Source organism: Nipponia nippon, unplaced genomic scaffold (assembly GCF_047370975.1).
Source record: "Nipponia nippon isolate SJK-2023a ecotype South Korea unplaced genomic scaffold, ASM4737097v1 scaffold_9, whole genome shotgun sequence".
NCBI classification, from domain to species: domain Eukaryota; kingdom Metazoa; phylum Chordata; class Aves; order Pelecaniformes; family Threskiornithidae; genus Nipponia; species Nipponia nippon.
Window position 1 is genome coordinate 3,161,705 of NW_028262413.1, and position 13,225 is coordinate 3,174,929.

The 13,225-nt window shown below is 43.2% G+C and overlaps 1 protein-coding gene across 5 annotated transcripts in view; it reads left to right on the forward strand.

Annotated features, from left to right (window-relative positions):
* The window catches only part of CHCHD6 (coiled-coil-helix-coiled-coil-helix domain containing 6), a 115,215-nt gene that overhangs the window by 62,501 nt on the left and 39,489 nt on the right, over nucleotides 1-13,225 (forward strand). The gene's annotated exons all lie outside the window — the stretch shown is intronic.

The following is a 13,225-nucleotide window of genomic DNA, read 5'->3' on the forward strand; positions in this document are numbered from 1 at the left end:
CCATAGTAGAATTCTAAATTCTGTTTTTTAAATAAAAATTTTAAAAATTCATAGGACATAAAGTTCTGACAGTCTTTGATCAGTTCAGTCTTTTCTTGGATTTGCTTCTGCAGATGTGCGATCAGTTGTTGGGAACGCATGTAGCAATGATTTATCCTTGTGACTTTGTAAAGAAAGAGATTGGGACCTTGGATTATGTTCTTTACTTGCTACTACGGATTGTAACTAACCTATTTTTTACGGTAGTCTTACGTTTGGTTCCTGAGGTTTCAGTTTCATTTGGTCTTTTCTGTTTTCTTGTGGAGATGAAGGCTGGTAATGTAGGAAACTCTGGAACGCCACCATTTCTCATAAAAGTTAGTGGCCGAGACCAATACAAATGCCAACGACTTCTTTCTTTCAAGATTCAGAAAATGCGTTTATGGTCTCTTAGGGGTTCCTTCCCCTTTGCTTTGAGCCTTCATCATCTGCCGGTCCCTGGCTTCTGGCTGTATTGTACAATGCCCTTCTATTTGAAGGCCATATGAACTTGAGCTGTCATAAAGGGCCAGATTCCTTAGGCTGTCTTCCTTGCAGCCGAAAGAGACGCCTGCCCTAATGTGAATTTTGTGTGAAAAGACAATGTGGCTGGGGGATGCCTTGAGAAGGGACAAGCTGTGTGGCACTAGTGAAGCTGAGGGAGAAAGTGAACATCATACTTTCTACTTCTTTACAGCAGAAATTGCCAGTAATAGCCAGGATTGCACTGAGCTGCGTGTTGGAGTGCATGAACTGGGATTGATAACGCCCTTTGATAATTGTACACGCAGGAAGAATCATTGCTTTGCCCCATCAGCCTGCAGCGTACGCATCTCTTCCAGCAGCACGCAGTGATCGTTTTTGGGACCGTTGCCCTGGTGTACAATATGCTGTACAAACACTCTTAAAGAGTACACGTGCCTCGGGTGTGGGTCATGATACGGCTGGGACAGGGACACGGAAACTTCCTTCGTACGTTGGCGTTCATGCTTAATTGGTAGGACTTGAAGTCTGCGTGTTGTGAGGTCCTCTTGTTAGGTGTCATACATTCAAGCCTTTCTACAGCCTGTTTATGGTAATAAATTACAAGATCCTGTGACTTCAGTGGAAAGAATAGTTTGCTCATCCTGTTTTGCGCTTTCGTATTAGACATGCAAGCACAGTAAGTGCTAAGATAGGTAAGACTGATTTACGCAGATCTGGTAGCTTGGTTGACAGGAATAAACTGACACTCCAGCAAAATTACATGAACTGGAATATAGCCAAAGTATGAATGAAGCGCAGGTCTGCCTGCTTCCAGTGCTGGACTGCGGCAGCTCCTGTAACGAAAGGAGTGTAACCAGGAGCGGTACTTTCTCCATCTGCAGAGGAGAGTGCGTGTCCTTCCCAGGGTGTCTCTTCCCCACCTTATTTCATCCCTGTTTCACTGAACTCTGACCTGCCCCTGGCACTTGTGCCTTGCGAGACCAATCTACCCTGTATTTGTTGTCTTCTGCCGTTGTATATCAGCATAGCTGATGGAGGAAGAGGGGAATAGAGCTGGGCTGTGTCCACAGCAAGTACCCTGTTTTTCAGAGTCCACGTTGAAGCAAAAATAAGAAATATCTGAAACAAAAAAACCCCAATGTTTTCTTGGCATTTATTGACTTCTGTAATTCCGTTATTAACACCAACAGCTCTGCACAAGTGGTCAAGTGTTCCACAGACTATTTCTTCTCCTCAATGATTATCAAACATTGCAGGACTTAAGAATATTGTACAAGCTTTCCACCAGTGGCCCTTCACAGCACGCTTGTGAGGCAGGCAGGTAAACCTTCCTATCTCCCTTTGTACAGAAACATAAGTGAAGTACTTAGTGCTGAGCTTCATACAAAATCACTGACACAGTCATTAGTTCTTGGTTTCTACTTCAAGGCAGGACGCTAGGCTTGATGCCTGCACGGCCTGACTTGTGCAATGGATTTTGTTCCTCATCTCTTCACCTGAACCCAGCCTGCTCCTGTCTCCGTCTTCCTCCTACCGCAGCATCTCCTGCTTTGTTCTGGGCTCTGTCCAACCTGTTTCTTTCTCCCAGGAAGAAGATCCTAGCAACAAGAAAGCACCGAGCACAGCTTTCAGCACCTTAAGCAACTTGCCCTTGTTGCTTACATGCTGTGGTGAATTGGACAGTTGCCACGGACATATTGTCTCAATGATGTTGTTATAATTGCTGCATTATTATTTTTCTCTTTTGTTAACCAACAGAATTAAAGTCTGGGGACCTAGAACTTTTTTCCCCCTTCCTTCCCTGGTTAGCAAGCTGTGCACATCAGTAACCACCCACAAAGGAAGCAGCGTGTAAATAAAAAGCCAGTGCTCCCCGCCCTTCACTTTGCTCCACGTCCTTTTCTCAGTGTTCATAGAGCCATGACTCAGACTGGGTTTAGAGAAGACAACTTGCTAATCCCCTCCCCGCTACAGAGAATAAAATGGCATTTCATTCCAAGCTCTATTAATGTGTTCGCTCCGGGGATAAAGCAGCACTCCCAAAAGGCAGTGGCCAAATTTTTTTTTCCGTTGCGTTGTCTTTGTTTTCTTTTGAGTGTTACATTTAGATTAGCTTCTGAGGATTAAATGTCATTACAGTCCCTGAATCTGTTAAGGGGAAGGAAAAAAACATCAGTAAAGAGGTTATGGCTTAGTGCAGGCACTCTAGGTTTATCCTCAAAATGCTGTTTTTTTGAAAATTTGATTTATTTTCTTTTGTGAAGGTTGTTTTATCACATTTGTATTTTATTTTTGTAGTTGTTAAATTTGGATGCAAGAATTGGCATGGGTGGGGGTGTGACTGTCTCTAAAAGGTAAAGCTGCAGGAGTGGGGTGAGGGGATTAGGAAGCTGTTAAAAGATAAAATTGTTCTGAAGCTGAGTTTCCCTCTGAGATCTCCTTATAGTTTGCAGAATTGTTTCTGAAGCTGCTTACCGATGCCTGTGTTGCTTTGCGCGTTGTGCTGAGAGGACTGCATATGCTTTGCGCCATTATCAAGGAGTGCATAAAGAACGTCGGTATCTCATCCTGATAGAGATCAGCCTTGAATCCAAGGCAGCTTTCCAGTGGAGAAACTGCCAAAGAGATTTACTCCATATGGGACTTAGTATCTAAGAGTTCCATTTAATGGTCCTAAGATCTTTAAACTTAATGGACATGAGAGTTTAAGGTGATTACGTTAGAGAAACGGGCACGTAGTGAGTACCTTCCTGGGCTGAACCTGGAGCAGAGAACCACAGGGAGAAAGTTCATAGATGGACTGTCTGCTGGGAACAGGGACTTTATGGCTAGCTTTCAGTACTCATGGAAATGAAGGTTTTATTGAATTGCATAAAATTTTAGGAGGCTGGTGGCCCCTCAGTTAAACTGGCAACACTAACTGCAACCTAGAGGAACTGCCTTTTCTTTTTTTGTTTTTCTTTTTTTTTTTTTTCTTGTTTGTGTAGATCTGGAAAGTTTATAAGACACTTATGTGGTGATAATTGTGGTGATACTTGAGTTTATTAATCTTGAAATCTACTACGAGGCCTCAGGTATCTCAACAGAGGGCTGTGCCCAGGAGTCAAGCTCTGAAATAGTTATTATGTGGACAGTCGTGAAGCCCAAGGAGAAGAAGGGTAAAGACAATATAGTTTTCAAACAAAATTGCTCTGGGATTTCTCCTATCATTAGATTAGATAAATGATTAATTCAGTGTTGAAATTAAGAGCCTCTGCAATAGGGATTTAAGAGTTTTCAGGAATGAAAGACTGATTACTGCTGGGAGCTCATCCCCAGCCTTATCTCAACATGGTGCTTTTGTGCCCTGCGATAATGATACCTTCACAAAAACCGCCCTGGCTCCATCCCAGTCCTGGTCTTCCCTCAGTGCTTGGTTTCTGTTAGTTGTTCCTGCTTCTGTCTGTGCTGGGTCTGTTTCATGTAATCTTTATTTAAAGAGATGAGTTATTAGTCGAAGCTTTGCTGTTTCTCACGTTTATAAAGTTGCTCTTAGTAGGAAATTGGAATATTGCTGTAAGAGGCTATAAGGCACGACTTTCCCCAAAGTTATTTCAAAAGAGTGTAAAAGAGTAGATGGGTCCATTTTGACTTTGTGTCATTTTACATGGTGTGAATTTTACCGAAAGGAAAACCTTCTGATCGTTTTCAGTTCTGCTTCCCAAAGACCTTCATTCATGTACATGACCATGTAAACATTTACTTTAGGAGTTCTGGAAGGCCTGTTGTTAAGCAACTGTTTGTACCAGTGCATTGATTTCCAAGCAAGGTATGTTCCCCTACTACTTCAGGAATATGGTATGTGGTAATAGAAGTCGAATGTGTGTAATGGATTTGTGTAAATGTTCCAGTTGGGCCAGATTATTCTTCTTTTGAACAGAGTTTTAAATCTTGCAAATCTATTAGATTGTATACTTTATCCAAGCTGTCAAATCTTCTTTCTGAAGTTCAGTTCTTGGGGGTTACACAGATGCCGGTTCTAAATAAGACTTTCCTTTTGCCCAGTTAGTAAAATTATATTCTAATCTAGTATTCACAGGATCGTCTGCATGATGATATCATGCGTGATGAGGGATGACTAATAAATCAGTCCAATGAACTGAGTTTGCAGTTCTGTTAGTGCTGAGAAACTTGTGTAAAATATTAATACATCTTTTCAAAATTGCAAGAGCATTTCTTCAAAGGTGCATTGGTAGGGATTGGGAATTTATAAAGACCTGAATAGCAAAGACTGGAATAGCAAAGGGAGAGGTGCCAAAGACTCCGTGTAGTCTATTAGGGATGTTTCCATTGCAATCGATTTTTACATGGAAAGCACTTGTATTCTGCAGTAATGTTGCCATTATAAAACCCTTAGATCAGGGTTTGTTGGCAGGCCAAATCCAGTTTGTTTTCAAAAGCATGGGTATTTGTGCAGCTGTTAAAACAAACCTCAGACGTGCTTTGTGCATCAGAGTACATGAAATATTTCAGTTCAAAGCTCTTTATCATGGAGAATGCAGTGAAAATAGAAGCAGATCTCTGCCCTCAGATGGGGAATTACATATTCCACTGTGTACCATGGTGGAAGCAAGGTTTCTCCAGGTTTCATAATATTTCTTGTGTATTTAGATGTAACGCCAGGTCCACAGCAAAGTCCAGAGCTTATTGTGCCTTTGGTCCCCCCGCCCCTCTTGGCCTGAGTTGGGAAAGTATGATGAATATTAATTAATGACCCAGCTCAGCTTATTCCTGCTGTGTTTTTCTGCCTCTGTCTTCCAGCGCGTGTGGTGTATGGTGAGCTGGTGGCAGTGGCACGGGTTTGATTTGTAGAGGATTGAGGTTAAAGTTGTCTGGGGAAGCTTTCCAAAAAGAGTGGTGAATTAAAGATGTCAGAAGCAATAATGCCTGAGAAACCACTTGTTACCAGTGAATTAATGACTTGTTTGCTAATTAGCAGCCTAAGGCAAAGTTGAGGTAACGCTCCTAACAATCTGGTCATTAATTCAGTAGCAACTGATTTCAAGGGCAATGTTGCTATTTTGAACAGTAATTGTATTCCTGATTCTGGATTATACGTGCTGTGCAAAATGTCTTTACTTACTGTTGAGTCAGAGTCGTCCCCTGGAGTGATGGAGGGATGACAGGAGAGACCAAAGGCAAGTACCAGTGGGGGAAATTTGAGGAGAGAAATAGTTTGTTGTGCAGGTCAGAGCTTCTGTATCTCCAGCTTCTGAGGAAGTAAGGACTGTGGCAGGACAGCTGTGGACGCCTTCTGTCGTGGTGATCCGGCTGCACAGAGGAAGCTGGTGGTGTTTGATGTTGGCTGATGAGAGATTGAGGTCCTTTCCTCCGTCATAAAGGGAGAGAAAAACCATCTCTGCCATCAGACCAGGCTTCAATGACTTAATTTATTTCATTATTTATTTATTTGGTGTGATTTTGATAGTTCATGAAGTTACTCTGATAAAATAGGTTTCTAGGCTATGGGGTCCCATCAGCTTCTGGAGTCTCAAGATCCGGGGGTACTCAGCCGACTGTGAGATGACCTTGCTGGGGCTGGTTCTTCCTTCCTATCCTTTCCTTGTCCTCGTTAGTCCTGGAAGCGTCTCTTGCCTGCCTGTCTGGGACAAACACATACCTCACCAACCACAATCGTAACTGGTTTGGCCCAAAAAAGTGGCGTTTGGCAGACAGGAGCACTTGCTTGTTCAGGGATGAATATTGTTTCTTCGGAGAGAGCTCGGCGTTGTGCTGACTGTGAGTGCCACTAACAGCGCGATGGAGCAGCCTCGAGTAGGCATGGGTCTCATTAACTCACCCGAGACATTTCATCTGCTCTTCTCCAAACTTAAAACCATGTTACCTAAATTATTTTCTATAAGGATTTTTTCAATTCTCTGAGTACTTCTTGAAATGATAATAAGTACTTCTTGAAATGATAATATTTATTTAAAAACAAAGAAGAAAAAGAAAAAAATCTCCCAACCTCCCCCCAGAAACAGACTTCAAGGCTTTGTGTGTGTTCTTTGAAAGCACCATTTTTGATGTTCGCTGGGGGATGAGTAGCTGCTTCGTGGGGATCTTGCTGAGTCAGTACTCGGCAAATTGCACAGCGTGGTAAAAGGGGGCACTGTGGTTTTGAAGATGAGAGCACGTGGGCAGAAGCAAGGGGATTTTTTTTTAATAAGGTGAATGTTTAGCTTCAGATCCCACCTGAACTTTAATGCTGGCAGCTTCATTCTCCTCTGAAAATTTGTTTCCGCACCTTTGGCAGGATATGCCACTCTGTCAGTGCAGAATATACTAATGGACTCACATTTTTGTCCGTTGCTGATACCCTTTGTGTACTCTGGTGGAAACTGTAGGGACCTAGTACAGTGCTTAGTGGCATTTTAGAAAAGTAACTGCTGTTCAAACGAGTGGTCAGGGTTTTCTTTTAAAAAGAACGTTTTGTTAGCAGTCCGACATCATTATGAGATCATCTCGCATAGGAAAAATTTACTGACCCTGTCTGTCCCTCATGTCTCGCGGTTATATGAAATCAGCATATCGCATCTTCAGTACTTTCTTTAGAAGACTTTTTGGGGAGAGGTTTAATAGACCAAGAAAGAATATGGGCCCAGCAGTCTCCCGGCAGGCAGTTCCCCAGCTAACCCCGAGACCTCGTAGCGCTACCACGACCCATATATTCTTAGGGCCAGTGCTGCATGCATTCTGTAAGCTGCCTGCATTCCCTTCCTGACCTGAAATCTTAACCGGTTTTTGGATGTTGTTTTTTATCTGAAGAAAGAAAATCCCTATTCGGGTCACTTGTTGGGCTGTGTGTTGTTTTCAGATTCAGTTATTGCTTGCTATATTGCTTTTCTGCCTTGTGGGAGCTGAGCCAGCTTCCTTTCTGATTCAGAGAACTCCTTCCAGCAACAAGATTCTGACTCATTCCTGCTTGGCTTCCAGAGACCGTTTTGCTGCTAACTTTAGGCTCTTCATCTTTGCTAGTCAACTTTTAGTAGCTTGGCATCTTTGGAAAAAATGGTGCATGGCTTTGTGGGCAGGAGATCCAGTTCTGTTAACTTCTGTATCTCTTGGCAAGTGAAGGAAGAGGCAGTAGTTTTCCTTTCATCTTCCAAACTGGCAGTTTCTCATAACTCAGTATTCTACCATCATAATCAGTAAAGAATTTACATCCAAATGTACATTGGAATTATCCACTTGTGGGGAAAAGTCTCTCATTATTCCAAACCACTTGCCATCTGCCATGCAGAATGCTAATAGGGATGATTAGTTATTGCGTTTGCAGGTTCAGTAGGATAGGGATAATTTAATTTTGTATGGTTTTGTATGGTATTTTGCATATTGCTACCCTCCTCCTCCCTCAAAGACCCACAGCCCACCACCAAAACCCCAGTGCCTGCAGCTTATGGCGTGCTAAGGAAGCCAGTGAAATTTGGTTGAAACTGCACTTGGCAAAGCACAATGAAGTATAAATTGAAGTCTTTTAGGATGGGCCATTGGTCAAACGGGAAAGGACCGCTTGTGCGTGAGGATAAACCGTGTAGGGGGACAGGGGAGTCTGTGATACGTTGGAGTAAGAGCTGGAACCAGCATTGGATGGGTCACACAATCTCTTTGCATCCATTTCATCACTGAAATGGAGAGATTGTTGTTGTGTTTCCAAAATTAGAGGTTGTTACAGAGAACTGCTAAATTTTAGTTATTTTTCCACTTCAGTCTGTATGCGTTAGAGTTTGGGTTTTTTTTGTTTGATGAAGAAAATGTGGTTGGGTCAGGCTGTTTTCACTGAATGCAGCACAGTGACACAAGTTGCTGACACTTGAGATTTGGACATTTTTGTTAACTTTTGTTTTCAGTGGTAGAATCTAATTACTTACAGAGGAGAAGATTTCAGAACAGCTTCTGCCTATCTGTGATGGGAAGGAAAGGAGGTATCTGTCCTGGAAAGGACAAGGGTGCGCCGAGTGCACGAATTGCAGTGGGGAATTGCGTGGCAGCTTCAAACAAGCTGTCAGAACAGGAATGGAGATTGGGAGGTACTGGAGTGACAAATTTTGTAGGGTCACAGAGTCATCCAGAAACTCATAGTACTTTATAAATATGCATTCGCTAGGCACTTCCATGGACAAGGTAGGGAAAAAGAATCGGGTGACCTACTGTTGAAACGCAGCTGTCAAGGGGGAGAAAAAGAGAGGGGAAATACTGTGGCTGTGCCGTGGCATGCTGCAGACAGACAGTGTGACAAGGCATGTGGGAAGGATTTAGAAAGACAGGAACACAACCGCTTCAGCTGAGATTTGGAGGTAGTGCCCCTCTTCCCATGAAAATTATCACGAGGTTTCACCTTTTCTTTTAGTACATCCCCTCTGACTGTACACAGCATGTTACTTCTGCAAGCCTTGTATTCCATCCAGGTCAGTGGCAAAGCCCGATGAGCAGTGTTTGGAATACATGAGGCTGATCAGAAATATTTCCTTCCTGATCACATTAGTTTATCCTCATGAGGCATGCAGTTTGTTTACAGTGCTAGGTTATGTAGCTTAAATATTACTGAATTTTTAGTAGACATTTGGATAATCTATTAAGCTTCTTTCATCTCTTATTTCTCTTGCCAAACAGCTGCAACAGCACTCTTCCCTCTTTCATTCAAGCCACATTATCAAGCGGACGTGCCAGATCAGGGAATCCCATAGGTTGTAGCGAGGCCATAGTGTTTGCTTTGTGATAGTGCAGCATCCTGCAGCCTATGCTGAAAGTTAGCTTTCCTGGCTGTTTGTTCTGTGCTGATGAATTTGTTATATGCGAATGAAATGCTTCAATTGTGTTTAATTTTCTGCTGTAAATGTCAAGGATGCAATAATGAGAGAGGATGGAACCTTTCTATGTGCTGTGTATTGCATCTGTCTGGAGTTATTTTTCTGACGTGTTAAAGAGAAGCCATCAGAGCCAACTGCTACCCAAGGGAGAATGCAGTTTTACAGGTCAGTTAACCACTTATCGGTTTGTATATATGTACAGTACAGCATGGCAGCGCACCACATTTATGTGACCAGAGCATCACTGAGCTTAGTCTGAAATGCATGTAAGGTACCCTGGATATAGAAACATGCTCACCAACTGTAGGACACGTCTCTGATTCCTTCCCGACATGCAGAATCTGCTGCTGTGCCCTGGGTTGTGCTCGCAGTGCTGCCTGTGCACCTCATTGCTGACCTCTGAGGCTGCCTGCACTGTAGTGACAGTGGTGACTAATGCGGTTTGCTCAAGTTGGCTCAGACACTGGTCTTACTCAAATAATGCAGCAGAAAGCAGCTAATCCAGTTGTTGGATTTTGCAGCCCACAGGAAATTCCAGGTTGCTGCCCCATTTAGGTTGCTGCTTGCGGCTGCGTGCTGAAGCTAGCTGCTCTAAAGTTGGCTTATGCGAGGGACCCTGTGTGTCTTCGTTTTTCACTTTCTGAGCAGAGGTATCGAAATGTCCAGGTTTAGATACCATCAGTCTCTATCTTGAGGTTTTTTCTCAGCTTGAATGGTTTCCCAGAGTAAAAGGTAAAGAAGATCTTGCTCTTAACTCCACCTGGAATTGCTGCTCTACCCGGTAAAGCCAAGTGGTGGTGAGGTACTCACTGTGGAGCTACTGATTTTGCACTAGTCTAAAGAGCTGCCAAGTCCTCAAGCATTGAAGTTGTATCTCTGCTTGGCTAGTCTGATTTTTTCAGCTGAGTGGAAGGACTAGCAAATACATACACATCTTCCAGCCTTCCCTTGCTTTCCAATACTGAGCCCATAATTCTTCTTCCAAAAAGGGAACCTGTCGGCAGCAACTAGCTGGTAGCCGTTGTGCTCTGTTTGAAACCTTCTGTCTATGGGGTCTGTATCCTGATGATACTGCCTTAATAGCTTCTTGCAGTAAGTTTGTGTGTTTGTCTTTGGAAGCTGTGTTGCTTCTTGATTAATTGATGGACATTTAGACCAGCACTCTTCCTACTATCACAGAGCTTATGATGGAAATTCTCAAAGAACCTTGCTTTAACCTCCCAGACGCTTAGCACTTCTTCATGGGGTTTATATCCATGTAGAAATGAATTTGCCAAGACAAATGAATGCAGTTATTGACTGGAGCAGCCATTACCTGCCGCTATTGAACAGTTAGGAGAGGGTTAAGAAGAAAACCTCTTCTGAGCCACTAGATTGGCCCTGACTAAGATGAATGTCTAATTCACTCCCAGCGTCCTTACTGCTGCCAGTAATAAAAAGCTTGCTTCACATATTCACCCCACTGCAGACGTTTCTCTTAAATTAAATATCAAGAGGACATATACTAGCACGATTCCACGCCAAGCCAATATTATCAGATTGATGTCAGCAGTGATAATAGAAGAAGGATAAGTTGATGAGATTTCATTTATTAAATAAAGTAAGGGGAATACGCAGTGATAGAGAGGATTTGGTAACTCTCGGCGTGTCAAAATGCAGCAAGATCATGCTTGTTCTGTCTTACCTCAAGGGATAGCAGAGAGAAGGATGCCCTTTGTTTCATTTTAAGAAAACCTCTCCCTTCTTTTCCAGACAAAGACCTGATTTAGATCCCTCCATGGGAGGGGGAGAGGAAGATTGGAAATCATGGATTTTCATGTCTACGTAGCCTGCCTTCCCATTGAACAGTGGCGAGGCAAAGGTTTCTTTCCCCGCTATGATGGGGGAGGCACTGCTAATGTGTTTTATTTCTAGATTCATCCTTTCCATTTCCCCACCTGTCATCTTTTCTCCTTTCCTCTTCCTTTAAACAGATGAAAGCGTGTGTTATTGCTTTAATCTTTCATATTCCGTATGCCCTGTTTTTATTTCCGAGGAATTGTCATCTCCCATACTTCCCTGTCTGCAGGTATTGTCCTAGCCCTTCCCAGCCCTGCCTTTCTCTCTTGCCTTTCTCCTAGCTGCTATAAATGAGCCTCTTATATCTGTTTTGATAATAGCAGTAGCAATCGCAACGCATTTTATTTTAGACAGAGGCTAATTGTCTACCTTAGTTGGTGGTGGCATATTATGCTTAAAACTGTGACCCATTTTAGAAGAAAGGCCAAAGCATACTAGTCTTCTGCTCTTCATGTATTCAAACCTCATCCCTCCTCCACCATGTTCCTTCCCCCTTGTTGTTTAAGAAATAATAATAAAACCCCTTAAACAATGAGACGTTTACCAAGAGCATTGTAGCGGAGTGTCCAGAAGATGAATTTTTCTGAAGGTTAGTCAGTGCCAACAGCCTTGAGCTGGGCTGAGGGTGAAGGGAGATAGTTGGCGAAGGTCCTCCACGTCCCTTGGAAGTCAATGTGCCATTGCTCTCAACAGAGATATTTGTAGTTAGATGCTGCTGGTCTCCATCAGGTTTTTTGTGGTTAGTTCCTTTTCCTTTCAGATGTGTACGAGTAAAGCCAGACAGCTGTAAGGTGCAGCTGGTGTATATATAGGGCTGTAGTTCCCACTTGCGTGGAAATGTTGCAACCTGAAGTTGAGAGGCTTAATGCGAGCAGAAGAGTGGCATCCCTTTTGGTCAGACAGGGCAGGAGTAGTGATTGCTCCTTGAGCAATTGCTCACCAAAGCAGTTCAGATACCCTTTCCAGGCCAGATGGGTACCAGAACTGGTCTGCTGGACGTGGGTGGCTTGTGTACTCCTGCACTCTGCAGGATAAGCTTCCTTATGGTGAGCTCACGTTTACTTCTGGTCCCTTCGCTTCCTAGATGATGCTGCATGGCGGGGCACGGTGACGGTTATCTCCCGAGCGGCGCTAGCTTCCCGCTCCAAAGTGAAATGTCATTCTCAGTGGGGATTTAACTGGTTCTGTTGAATTTCCAGTTCACTTGTGAATGCACTAATGTATCGGTTTATGTAATTTGTATTGATAATTACCTTAACCAACTTGGCATCATGTTGATTAGTTTCTCTAAATCCGTTTTGAGAAGCTGGTGCGATTGATGCACAACCACAGTTTGAGATTTTATTTTGAAGAAATAAAGGAGAATATTCTTGTTATGATTCTGGGTACCTGGTATCCAGTAAATCCCCTCTGTGTTGTGGGAAGTGGCATGTATGAACGCTGATTTAGGGACTCGCTGGGCCACACATGCCGCTCTGTGCCAATTGACCCCTTGCCCCTGGTAGGCTTTAGGCGGCAACACTCACTGGGTGGCTTCTCGCTCACCACAACGTGGCTTTTAAAGACATCAAGGTGCCTCCTAGAGAAGAGGGCCACGGACTTTGCACTACTGTCTGAGCCCACAGATGGGTCCTATATTTACTCTAGGCAATGAAGACTGATGCTGTAGGAGGGACAGTGAAGGAACAGACAAAAAAACCCTGCACAATTCCTATCGCTCTCCATGCCGACAATGGCAACCTCAAGCGTTCTTCTAAATATTTCTCCGAGATGTTTGTACCGTATTGTTCGGTTCAGATGAACACAGACTGTTTTGTGGAACGCTGTACCTTTTTGCTCTTCCAGCTCTCTGCACGAAAATTACAAAACGCCCTTCAATTTAACATGGCTGAGTTTAAAAAACCTAATTTTAAAAGTCTTAACTTTTTCAATGAATTGAGGGATTTGGTGGTATTTCCTGACCTGGTATTGTTTGGTATCGTTTCCACAGTCTCGCTGATTTGATTAGAGTGATATTAAAGTTAGTGACAAAG